The following is a 13,763-nucleotide window of genomic DNA, read 5'->3' on the forward strand; positions in this document are numbered from 1 at the left end:
GAAAAAAACTTTTTCTACATTCTCAAAATGATTAATTGAATTGATATAGTTAATATATAAAATGTGGATCTTTAAACACCTGGAAGGTATTTTCAACTGGGTTTTATTATAAGTATAAGAAATTACTTTAGATTTATATGAATGCACCAATATTACTATCTATACATGTTTTCCTTTGCAAATTAATTCCTTGAAATTCCATGAGATATTTATTTTATATCTTGGTGCTCTACAAGTTATAAATCATTAATCTCACTGGTCAAGAATATATAAAACAAAGTTTTTCTATACAATTATTTATCACAATGCAGAATCTGGAGTTTTAAACATAAAATTTATAAACTTACTGGTAATCCCCTTTTAAATGGTCCAATGATAACATATCACAGCCTGCTCAAATTTTATTCCTTACAATTATATACTGCACAGGCAGGTTTGCTTCTGAATATTTCTGCAGAAGCACCTTTACTGTTTTAGAATTATAGCTTAATACTGTGCATACAATTTTTTCACATCCCATAATTGTTTAAAGGTAGATTTTACTTCTTTAAAAAGTGATATTGCCTAGGCCAAGTTGGAACTGATTAAAACTGGGTTCTAATTGAGTGTATTTGTTAAAGTTTTCCATTTAAAATAATTGAGATATGGCCCTGATAGTAGTGGGACATACCAACTATGTCATATTATAAATGGAATGGAGCTCATGTCGTGGTTGCTTTTGGATAATTTGTGAAATTGTCTGTGAAGTGCTGCTAGACAATTTCTGTGAGTGACTGATTTTCGTCTTTTCATTCAAATAAGCTTCATAATAGGCTATTAAGCTTGTTTTCTAGAGATAGACATCAATAATTTATATAACATTGCAGTCAAAACTGGCCCATCACTTTTTTTTAGCAATGCATCTTTCTAAAATTTTAATCATTGTGTTAATTCACAGGGTGAGATCAACTAAATATAGAAAATCCCATAATCTCTGTCCCTGAAGCATATTACGTAATATTGGGGTGAGGGGGTAAGCTTAAAATATTAATAGCTAACAAAAGATAAAGCAAAAGGTATTGAACACATAGAAATAAAAAAGTACACTACTTTAAAAAAAATAAGTTTTTACAGGTTCATCAAATTTGATATAACTGAGCTTTTACCATGTTCTGATCTTCACTGCTGATATTCTAAAATCTTAGATTTTTCTTCCCCCACACTGAGACCTGCCCTGTCATTTATTTAGTCAGAGGTAATTTTATGTTATGGCTATGAAACCTCATAAAATAGCTAGCGTTTTATTATGTATGATCCGCAGATCTGTATCAGAGGCATTGTGCAGTGTGGCACATTGAAACCTCACACAAGGAAGGCTCGTACTACCCTGAGATTAACAACGCTCTTCAAAGAGCTGGCTTCAAATCATTCTGGAAGCATCCATGGTAAATATTTCACTATTGACCTAACTGTGATTGAAGAGATTGCTATTATTGAACAGAGTAGTCAGCTGCCTCAAAGTTTGAATTCTCCCCAAAAGAATGAGGTGCCCTTGATTGTCTTTGACCAACTCCATTTTTAGGAACAGTCTTTAGGTCATCAGTGAGCAAATACACTTTTTGAGACAGGGCTATGAACAAATTGTCTTCTTTTTCACCATGACAATTTCTGTTTTGACAGAATGAACATTCTGAAAGTTAATGGATACTCTCGGCCAGCTCTGTAAGCATTTTATGATCAGTTGGCCTAGAGTTGTGCCTTCTAAGATGTTACATCAGACAGATTTCCTGAGTTACCTATAGAGACACAGAAGTCACCACACAGGATTGTTCAAGGGTAGAGAGCCAGAGACACAACAATACCACAGAGGCTGTCACGGAACACAGCTTTCATCTCACCACAGCGTTCTTGTGGAAAATTTTAAAGCTATGTGAGACTTCGCGATTTCAGTTCACTGAGGTTTAAGACAAACTTTGTTTTTACCACACGGGAGAACTTCAATGTGAACTTTATATTTGAACAACTTTAAAACTTCAAAAAAAAATCTGGCAACCACATGTATGTATGGGGAAATATCCACTGGCTTTAACATCATTTAGACTGGAACACATACATCAGATCGTTTATATGGCCATTTATTTATTTTCAAAAGCTGTCAGTGCATTTTAATTATATTGGGGATACTCCCAAATGATTTTTTTATGGTCTTATATACTCAATAATTAGAATCTACTAAGCCTAGGTTGATTATCAAAAGATGACTCACTTTTTTTTAATTAGAAAATTATTTCTCTCTCTTCACTTCATGTGAAACAAAGAAAGTGATTTGGGGGGAGGTGGGGGGGAACTAAAATGTTTGCTACTTTTCTTTCAAAATGTTACTTTGCTTTAGTAAAAAGGCATTTTGGTCTCTTAACATAACTTCTACGTGATCATTTGTAGAAATTACACTAGTTAAATGTCATGTCAGGAAGTGAGGAAGAAATTCAGATGAAAATTAGCCTGTAAATAACCTTGTATACTCTCCAAGGAAGCAATTACCACCCCAAACACATTTTCTGTGACTGCTGGGGTGAACACAATCCTGCTCAGTATGTTGACAGACTCTGATTCATCACAATCTAACCTCCCTGAGCAAGTCGTCACCAGATTCTCGGGTGAATTGCTTATGCTCAGAAACTATTTGGGTTTCTTATGCAGATAGTTACCCATCATGTGACCCTAAAACAAATTGCCCCTTCTTCCAGAAGGGAAACTGCCCTAAAATAGATTGCCCATTTCCTCACCTACTCTCTAAACTGATGCACACTGATTGAAAATTCCAGGGCATGACTTTTCCTGGAGCTGTCCTCTATCTTAATTTTAGCTGTCCAGAGGAAGTCAGGGCATCCAAGGTTTCCCGTCCTTTCCTCTTCAGTCCCACAGAAACTGCTGTCATTGTGTTACTTTCTGCTGCCGAGGCAGGTATGAGGCTTCCACTGAGGTGGATATTAAAACAGCCACATGGGTCAGTGGGCAGATGGAGAAAAGGACTGGGGATAGTGAAACAATGCATGCTTTTTAAAAAGACAGCAGACCACTGGGTCACACGTGTGCTGCTGGGTGATCTGACACTGCAATATTGATGGTTGTTAGAAGGAATTTAAAAGCTGAAAGTTTTGTAAAATTATTTTGACTAGTTCAGTGCTTCCAGACAATTTTATAGGGCATATTATTTAAATATCTTTACCAAAACTTCCTTTGAAGACCTGAAAAAAGTATAGCCATTTTATCATAAGCCAATCTATCTCATTTTTACAATAATTTATCAGAATTTTGATAAATCGTTGAATCATTTAAGTGAAGCTAACAGAAATTGGAAGTGAGGAAGAAATATAAGAGGGAAAGCTGGAAATACAAAGAAATACTGAGGAAATAGTCACATATTCTACACAGGACCTGGGTCTCTCAATTCTCAGGGAATAGTAACTCTGAGAGACTCCAGAAAGCATAACTATCATTGGCAATGGTCAAATTGGTGATGAGACCACCAACCTCCCAGAACAATGTGACTTATGCTATTTTCCAATACCAGAATTGGAAATCCAATTTCCAGTACTTGGCCCTTTTCAAAACACTGAGGTCTCCATCTGAAAGTTGCCATGCTTTTAGGAACACAACTACTTAACCTTGATGGCAGCAATTCTTTATGAGCAAGACCCATCCTTCATTCTCTGCAGTTTGGCAAACAGGTGGATTCAATAACATTTTCTTGGACCTGGGTGACTCTAGGACTGCTTTTATGCACATAGGCGGGGAAACAACCAGTATCTAGTGTGTAAAGCCCAAGCGAGTTGACATCTAAAGGGACTCATTGCCACATTTTCACTGCTTCCAGGGAAAGCATTGAAATCCAAACTATCACACTGAAAATCCTCAGGAGGTGGCATTTACAGCATAAGATTCATGAATGGTGCCACCAGAATTGTACAGGGCAAACTTGTAAGGTCAACATTTGAAGCCCTCTTGAAGGCTTTAAAAAGCAAAATGTTTTTCACAGGAGGACAATGCATCATCTCTGTTCCCCTGTATCAGTCAGGGTTCAACCAAGAAACAGAACTAGCAGGAGATAAATATTAAGAGATTTATTGCAAGGAATTGGCTTACCTGCTTGTAGGGGTTGTCTAGGCATGTCTGCAAACCATCAGGAAGGGCAAGCTGGAAATTCTCAGGCACAAGCCAAAGCTGCTGCCCACAGGTAGAATTTCTTCTTCAGGGAAGCCTCATTTCTGCCTTTAAAACCTTCACCTGGTTGAATCAGGCTTATCCAGTCACTAAAATTAACTGATTATGGGCCTTAATATCCTGACTAACGTTTGATTAAATAACTACAAACTGCACTAGCCAAGCTAACACATGAAACTTACTACCACAGTTCCCTAACAAAAAAATTTTTTTAAGGTTTTTTTGGTTTTTTTGCCTGGTAAGGGGATCGTAACCCTTGGCTTGGTGTTGTCTGCACCACGCTCAGCCAGTGAGCAAATCGGCCATCCCTATATAGGATCCGAACCTGTGGCCTTTGTGCTACCAGTGCCGCACTCTCCCAAGTGAGCCACGGGGCCAGCCCAAATTTTTTAAAGTTTAATGCTTCCATTTTCTGAATTAATGATAAAGAACAAAGCTAGCAGCCAGGAGAGAAAATGCAGTCACACCTCGTGTAATATAGGTGGGCTAGGTCTCTATCCAGAAATAGGAAATAGACTTAAAGAAAAAGAACTGAGGTTGTAGCCAAAAGAAAAAAAGACTGAGAAACTAAAGTGGGTTCAGTGTATTTAAGAAATGAGAAAACAATAATTCAATGTATCGGTAAGTGTGTTTTCGGTCCCTGTGATTTTTAATTCCTGTAAGTCCTTTTTATCCCTGGGCTTTCCCTCATTCAAACTAAACCCAGAAACATCCTTTGCCTCAGAGAAGGGTTGTAAAACCCCGGCCTGTGAATATCAGAAACCAAGGTTTAAATGAGAAATTTGCAAGCAAAACAGTCTTTCAGAAAATATTTCTTCCCATCAACCTCTCAAACTCCAGGATTAGTTAAATTTTGCTTTGAGGATACTGTGGAATAGGGCAGAAGAGAGAAAGAGAAAGGAGTGAAAAAGAAGGTCAGACTTTGCTAGGACCATGGTTAACACCTTATCCTACTCCACTGATTAAGTCAAGAAGGGGAGAAATAGGGCTGGCCAGTGGCTCACTTGGGAGAGTGTGGTGCTGATAACACCAAGGCCACAGGTTCAGGAGGAAAAAAAGGGGGAGGTGATAAGTAGTTCATAGGATCTGAAAGCAGAAGGACTTGTGTTTCCCACTTCATCAGATTTATCTACGCCTCTGGATAGATCTGTGAAAGAGGAAACAGAAATTTTCTGCATCTAACATGGGAAGAATCAGAAGAAATATCTGAATAAGAGGACGGAGACCATCCCACAGATTATCCCCATAACATGCTGTAAAAGGGTGTAGCATTCTCAATAAAGGTAAAACTTTATTTGGTTAGATAAATTAATGATGTTTATGAGAAATGGCCTTGCCTTGGGGACTTACTTGGTATTTGATACCCTGAAACTAATTTAGTCCCAAAATTTGTTAGATCAGTGTCCCTGTTCACATAGAACATTTTTGGCTCATGTCTTCAATACCTCGTTCTATAAATTAATAAATATGCTCACCACAGACTACCTATATCATGTCAAAGTTTGATCCTGGGACTTCTAATTACATGCCCTAATCACTACCTTTGGTATTTCCATAGTTTAAATGGCTATGTTATAGGAGCAGAATAAGGTAAATTCATGCTACATTTTTATTCCAGAGGAAGCAGCATCTGCAGGAACTCTCAGATTGCATGTGCTATCAGTAATGTCTCAGAGTCATAAAGGCCTGACAACACATAGGCCTTGGAGTTTGAACAATAATTTGATAACATGTTGCTGCCATACCTTACCTATTCGTCTTCTAGCTGACTAATCCTAACAAGAACTGTTATATCCTGGTCCAAGTTTGCATCACTGGGAACTCACAACCAAGGAAACTCTATCTTGTTGAAAGTCTTAGTTCTTCACCATTCATGGTAGATTTGGATTGCCTATGGGGTTGCAGCTGATGTGTAACCTTTGTCTCACTCAAGCATATTGTTAGTCCATAGCCCTGAGTGCAGAAATAATTGACAACCTGCTCTATCTCCTTCTGTATAAGCCTGCAGGGCATAGTCATACACGTTAAACAACTGCTAGGTGACAGCTTCAAATACTGCAGGCTTCTACTGAATCCTGCTCAAAGGCAAGAACTTTCTGGAGGAGGGAAAGAAAATCTTTACACCATTTTTCAAGTTTCTGGTTGCATCACTGATCAGGACTACAGAAAGAAGACTGGATATACTAAAACCAGGAGACAAACCCATTTAAATCCATTGGACATAGACGAAAGATAAAGTTGGGGTGTGTACGCAACACCATCACACATGCTGAATAGCTTTTTAATCCACATAGCAGTAGATATGTGATGTGTTATTCTTTTGAATGAATTTATATATAAAAAGACGCAGAAGATAGGAAGAAAACTGACTTTCTCAATTTATGTAACTTAAAAGTTTTCTCAAATTGTAGAAATATTTTGTCACAAATATAACATTCTTTTATTAGTTATTTGTCACTATGCTATTTATTGATATGTAACAAACCATCTCAATATTTAATAATTTATTATTTCTCACATTTCTGAGAGTTGACAGGCTCAGCTGGGTGATTCCTGCTGGGGGTCTCTAACAGGATTGCAATCAGATGATGGCTGAGGCTAAAGTCATTGGAATACTTCTTCACATACGTGTCTGGCACCTAGTACATGTCTAGTATCATGTCTAGTCTCTAGCACCTAGGAGGAATGAAACAAGTGGGGATTGGTGACTCTCTCTCTCTCACTCTCTCTCTCTCTTTCTCTCTCTGTCTTTCCATTGGGCCTGCCCATGTGGCTAGCTCAAACTTCTTCATAACATGAAGTGTTCAAGGTAGTTGGACTTCTCATCTGGTGCCAAAAATAAAAAGTTATCTTAGAGAAAAGAAGATGAAGCTGTCAATCTTTTGAGGCCTGGATCTAGAAACAGAAGCAGTACCACTAATACAACACAATTTTGATTGAAATAGTCACAAGGTCTATCCATATTCATGTAGGGGAGAGGTCTGTCTGTATGTCTTGATAAAAAAAATGTCAAGAAATGTGGCTTTTTAATCGACCATAGCTACCAATGACAGACAAGTCTTTTTTCCCCCCCCCATTGGTATATTTTGCATTTAAAGTGCCAGTTAACAATCCCTAATGATTAATCATGACCTACTGAGAATTTCATATGTGAATACTTTATTTGTGACCTGTATGTGATTGGAGCATTGTAACTGAATTCACTTGGACCTACCTCATCAGCAAGGTCAACTATAATACACATTTGAAAAGTACAGATTCAAATAAAAATTCTACTAGTGCATTAGTATCATGTACATGTTATGTTTTGCTTAATGTAGACTTGATTTCTATTTGCTTTAAGTAAATATTAAGTAACAACAAGTTCAATGGATTCTAAAATACGAAACATTTCAAACCATAATCTCTCCCTCTAAAAATGGGTAGAAAATTTGCATATATTGGTATTGTATAATTATACAAACCATGCTTGTGTCACTCACAAAGGAACAGTTTCAAACATAACAACCATGTTGTATAAGTTAAGATACACTTGGCTACAAATAGCAAAATGGCTAAGTATCAATGGGTTACACACTGACATGTAATTATCTCTCACAGTAAGAAGTTTGAAGACAGGTAGTTCCAGAATAGTGGCAATGGTATTATTACTGACACTGTATTCTCTTAATTTATTGCTCTGTCCTTTCCAGCAAGTTGATTTTTCTTTCTTAGTTTTCTTACTTTGTAATCACAAGATGGCTTTCACCACACTAGGTAGGCATCCTTGCCTTATTCCACATTCCACATCAGAAGGAAATAAATAGGAAAAAGATTTTTCTGTATCAATTAAGACAGACGTTGCCAGGTAGATATCACCTTATATTTCACAGGCCAAAACTAGGACACATGCTCACTCCAAACCAAGGCCAGACCCTGCTTTTACTCAATTCAAGAGGTTTCTACTTTATAGAATATCTTAAATGAGATTCTGTTGGCAATGAAAAGTGAGAGAATTGCTTTTATAGGCAATTAACAGCATCTATAAAATTAGTTTTATGTTGTTTGTATTATAAAATGACATTGTTTTATCACAATTTTTAATAAGGGCAGTGGTGTCCTATGTAAGGCCCTAAATGACCTAGTATTATCTATGTTAGTGCTGTCTCTGAGTGGTGTCTCTTGATTTCACTAAGCTAGAAGTTGACAACCTTACTGTACTGGAGGCATTTATTTGACATTCTTCCATAATCTATTTATGTGTAATTTCTGAAAAGACTATAATTTCCCCCCATGTCAGGTGCAAGCTAGAAAACAGGGATAATCCAGCAATACAATCCATATGTACTCCCAACTCGCAAACCTTTGATCTTCGTGACCTTAGAAACTCCGCTGCTGCTATCTCCTCCTCCTAAAATATGAAACTTGTGATCCACGTCTCCTGGCTGGAATAGAGCCTATCAGAAAGGCCCCGATAATTTGTAATAATCACAGGCCAGCAAATTTACCCGCCTAAATTATAAAGCCATCAATCTAATGCCATCTAATGCCATTAGATATCAATCTAGACTAGTCCTGTTATCTGTAAATTAGTTCCCATCAGATGACCAAGGCAAGTTTGGAAGCTAAAAGAAATATCTAGGTTACTTTTAAAGAATGATTTATTCAGTAAATTCTAAGTATAGCTTTAGTAAATGTACCTAAACCTCATCTCCTGAATCACAATTTCACTAGGACCGTCAGTACTGGTTGAGAATCTAAGGTTTTCCTAACTGGCTTAAATGTTCAACTAGGAGTTTTGAGCCTTCTAGTACTTTAGATGTCCTAGAAAATAATTGTTATTCTCTCTCCTCAGTGAGCTTAATGTGAAGAGATCTGATACCTCTAATCTTCTCTTTTGACTTGACTTATAATAGTGTGAAGGATTAGAGCGCCCTGTACACTCATGTTCCCTACTTTTCCACCCGGCAAGTATGTGCTGAGCATCAACTATGTGCCAGAGACCTGACTCAGCATACACACAGGTAGGGTCTTTCCCTCACTGAGTCTCTTTCTTTACACTGGCGACCAAATCCAGTATAAAGAAAGTACATTTTTTGAAAAGAAAAGGGTCAGTTTTAAAAAAAAGATTGAAATATTATCAAGGTACATAGTCACTGTAGAAAGTCTGAAAATAAGTCAAGTCTTATGTGAGGACTGAATAGCTAGGAAACATGGTCCTTAGGTAAAAGACCAGTTAAATGGATAGAAGACAGGATTTTATTGTGGTACATAAGTTCCTTTACATGTTGAAAGGAAATTTGAATTAGGAATTTACTTCCAAAAATGCTACTAAAATTATTGAAGGTCAATATGATAGTGAGATGATTTGATAAAAAGGGAAAATTAAAAGATGAACATCTCCATGTTAGCAGTTAGTGGAATAGCCACATTTTAAAATAATTAATGAATAAAAGAGAGAAAAAAATTATATAGGTATGAGTATTTTAACAGAAATACCAAAATGAATTTCAACCAAACAAAATGCACTTTGCACATTAGGAAACATTTTTGAATTGGTAAAACTTGCTTACAAAAAACTCTGAAAACCCTACAAACTATTTCTCAGAAAATTAACTGGGTTGTGGGGGAAGGAGATCTTCACATTAGAGGATTAAACTCTTTCAATTGATCTTACATAGTTTCCTTTCTTTCTCTATCTCCTTATTTATGATTCTAAGAGCCATGGTCTTATTTATGTAAAACTTCAAGCAGTATAAAGGTTTTAAGAAGGTAGATGTTTGACAGTAATAAATGAAGTCAAACTCCTACCCCAGAGATATTCCCAGATTTTGATTGCCAGCCCTTGAGCATCTGCATCTTTTCTTTACGTGGGGGTTTGAGGAGGCTCTAAGCAGGATCTGTTGATCAGGAAGTTGACAGAATGCTAAATATGCAGAGAGAGCACACATTTTTCCCCTTCAAGTTCTACCTAGCATACTTAATCCCCAGTTCTCCTCCCTGCCACCATGTGCAGCAGGAGAGGTTGATAATTAATGTTTGCCACCTTCTAGACACATGCTGCCCTACATACCCCAAGGCAACGGCACATGCACTTTGCAAAGCTTAGCAACTATCCTGGGCAGCCTAAGAAGAAAACGCAGAATGAAGAGCTGGCTTCAAACACCACAGAGACCATCCAGCCTCAAGACCTCCACGGATGACATTTGAACAGTAGAGAATGATTATTATTCAGGGAAGCTGATCCCTGAATGGATCAGCTGAATGGACTGCAGGTGTTTCTACTTGGAAAAAAGGAAGGAAATAAAATGGTAGAATACACTGCACACGGATAAGGCATTATCATTGCCACAGCGGCATCTTTAATGGTGAGTAAGAAGTCTCCAGTGTCAAAAAGCCTGGTAATAGACGCAACTGTCAATGCCTTATCTTAAAACAAGTTATATAAACTGAAATTTCATTTGGGGCTAAATTATGTCATCATAGAAGAAATTATTTTGGCCCTCAAATGAATGACAAGTAGTCAAGTATAAAAAAAAAATTATTTAGTAAATTCTCTTATCAATCTACCAAAAAATTTGAAACTAATTTAACCGTTTGGTGTACAGATATATGTAGAGTTTTTAAACTTACTATAAAGCAGCATATGTGGTTTATAAGGCTTATGAAAGAACCTGACAAATGTTATATATAAGTATTAGCAGCTGTTCCAGTAGAAGACAGCTGCTGTAAGGCAAAACAAGTTTTTAATGATCAAAAAAATCAATAGAATAATTTATTTTTAATAAAGTATTGCACCTGGATTTTCTGATTTATGTGTTTGATTGAACTGCAAGAAAATCAGTTCCACTTGGTTACTAAAATTGTTGAGATGTTAAACCCACAGGATAACAGTTTACTGTGATCATTTGACAGTTTTAATTTAATTACAAAAAAAATTAGAATAGGTAAAGGACAAAATTAAATTTATAAAGACATCATTTATCATGAAACATTTGAAAATGTTAAAAATTAAAAAATTAGGACTGACTAGAAATTTAATTAAAAATTAGATTTTTAAAAACTGATTTTTGATACAAATTAAAGGAAATAATTTAAATATACAGCTACTGAACACTCTCTAAAACTAATTTACTAATGCTATTATTCCTATAGGAAAAAAAATTTGATCGTTTGTGGCAAACTATAAGGTGAAAATTAAGAGACAAAGATTCTTTCCCAGAAAATAAACATCAGGAATGTCTAACTAAATAAACACTGACCTGGAATTCATGATATGTCATTTCTGTTTCTGACATTTTTAGCTATTTGGTGATCCAGGGGGAAAAAAACAATCAATTAACCTTTTGGAAATTAGTGTCTTCATCAGTTTGTTAAGGAAGGGAGATGGATTAGATAAGCTCTCTTATCATACGCCAGACACCACAGTAAGGACTATCCCTAAATTAACGTACTGAATAGTCACAAATAATGTATCAGGTAGGTACTATCTCTATCTTCACTGTACATGTGAGGAAACTAAGGTTTAGATAATTTAAATAAATTGCCCACGATGACAAAATTCAGTCACACAGTTGGAATAATCTTTATGTTCCCTTCTACTTCTGCCATTACAGTTGAAGAATACCATTTAAACACAACTTGAATTGAAATATTGAATTGAAATACTTTAACCTAAATTTAAACACTTTTATTTAGACACAACCAGGCAAGCAATGGAGCTCTCCTGGGGTCCTGGGGCAGGAGCTGAGGACCACCCCACCTGCCCACAACCAGGCAAGGAGCACACCAAAAACACAACTTCCACAGGGGTGGCCCACCACAGCCACCGCTATAGCCATGGCTCCCACAAAAGCTGCTCGATGCCACAGTAATAGCCACAGCCTCTATGCAGGTGGCTCGCCAGACACTCCATTGTGTTGACAAAAGGAGAGTCACCAGTAGAGACCAGAAAAAGAAGATGTCTATTTTTATCTCAAAGTGTTCTCTAATTTCCCTGCAATTTTTCTTTTTACACATTGTTTATTTAGGAGAGTGTTGTTTAATTTCCACACATTCGTGAATTTTCTAAAATTTCCTTCTGTTATTGTGGTCAGAGAACATATTTTCTATGATCTTAGTCTTTCAATGTGTATGAAGACTTGTTTTATAGCCAAAACTAAAAATAATTTTAAAAACTTTAATTTAAATATAGCTTGAATTAAAATAGAGTTATTTAGTTCCTACGTATACAAACTGTTTCCACAGCAAAGCATAGTTCTTAGGATCTGTGCTGTGAAACTCATGGCTTCTATAATTCCAAGATAGACCCATATTATCCCAAACACTGAACCAAACTGATACATGTTAGAGCTATGCCCACCCCCAACCATGAACTGGTGGTCAGCCAGTTCTCAGTCTGAGTAATTTTAAATGTTGTTATCTAGTTAAAACCTACCCTTAAAGAGCACTAAGATATGGAGTTCCAAAAATGCATGTCTCTCTGATGACCGCAGAACATGAGGAAAATAATACTATTCATTTAAAGAGTCAAAGTAGATTTAGAGGCAGCGGTAGTGTTTGGAATGGTGAGTCAGGGACAAGGGAGAGAGAGGGAGCAAGTCTTTATGCACTGATGGCTGTTTTGGCCAAAGATTCTCAAGAAATTTAATGACACTAAGTTTTAGAGCTGCCCTATCAAGTTGTAGATGAATGAACAGAATAAGAACTGTTCCCAGAGTCCCAACAACAACAGTGACAGACCTGGACTTTCCATTGTAATATTAGATGCAATTCATTTGCAAAGCACTTTACATAATGTTCTTACCAAAGAAGAATTCTATTTATTTAGTTTTGGCTTTAGCTCCATTTCTAGGCAGCAGGAATGCTGGAAAATGCTACTAAAGCAAATGATATTTTTAATGTAACAAAATAAGAGAACATTTTTCTGAACATTTGGTAAGCAATATTCTATATATTATTGTTTAACTGTCAGGTTTTTTCTCATAAAAGATTAAAATATGTTACAGGAATGGTAATGATACATAATACATATTCAAGTGTTTAATAATTTACATTTCGTTAATTATTTTGACTGATTTTGGTAAAGATTGTTACAACACATAAGCAGACCATCTGTTGCTGTTAGAATTATTAATAAATACTCCACGAACTAAGTATTTTAATTAAAAATAAAATGCTGCATGCATTAAGGCCCATCTTAAGTGGCGTGCTCCAAAAGGAATTAATAGTGTATCCAGCTGCCAATCTCTAAATAGTTTGAAAATATTACAAACTTTTATTCATGAGAAACTGCCTGGATTTGGATGATTAGGGAGCAATCTGTTGAGTCCTCTAATGCCTTCTGCTGCAGAGGATACAAGAGTATATGAATCAATGAAAATTATATTCCCTACTCTATATGCTGTTTTACAAAATTTCCAAGGAATCAGACCAGTGCAAATGCTTTCTTCATCTTCACTGTATCTTTTTGGCTTTTATCTTGGGAGGGGGAGCAATAGGGACTAATAACCTGACAAATCAGTCACCTTGGAAGCTATCAACCTACTTCACGATAGTTAAAAGCATTCTCTGCAGTCAGA

The sequence above is a fragment of the Cynocephalus volans genome, chromosome 1 (genome assembly GCF_027409185.1).
Source record: "Cynocephalus volans isolate mCynVol1 chromosome 1, mCynVol1.pri, whole genome shotgun sequence".
In the NCBI taxonomy this organism is placed as follows: Eukaryota; Metazoa; Chordata; class Mammalia; order Dermoptera; family Cynocephalidae; genus Cynocephalus; species Cynocephalus volans.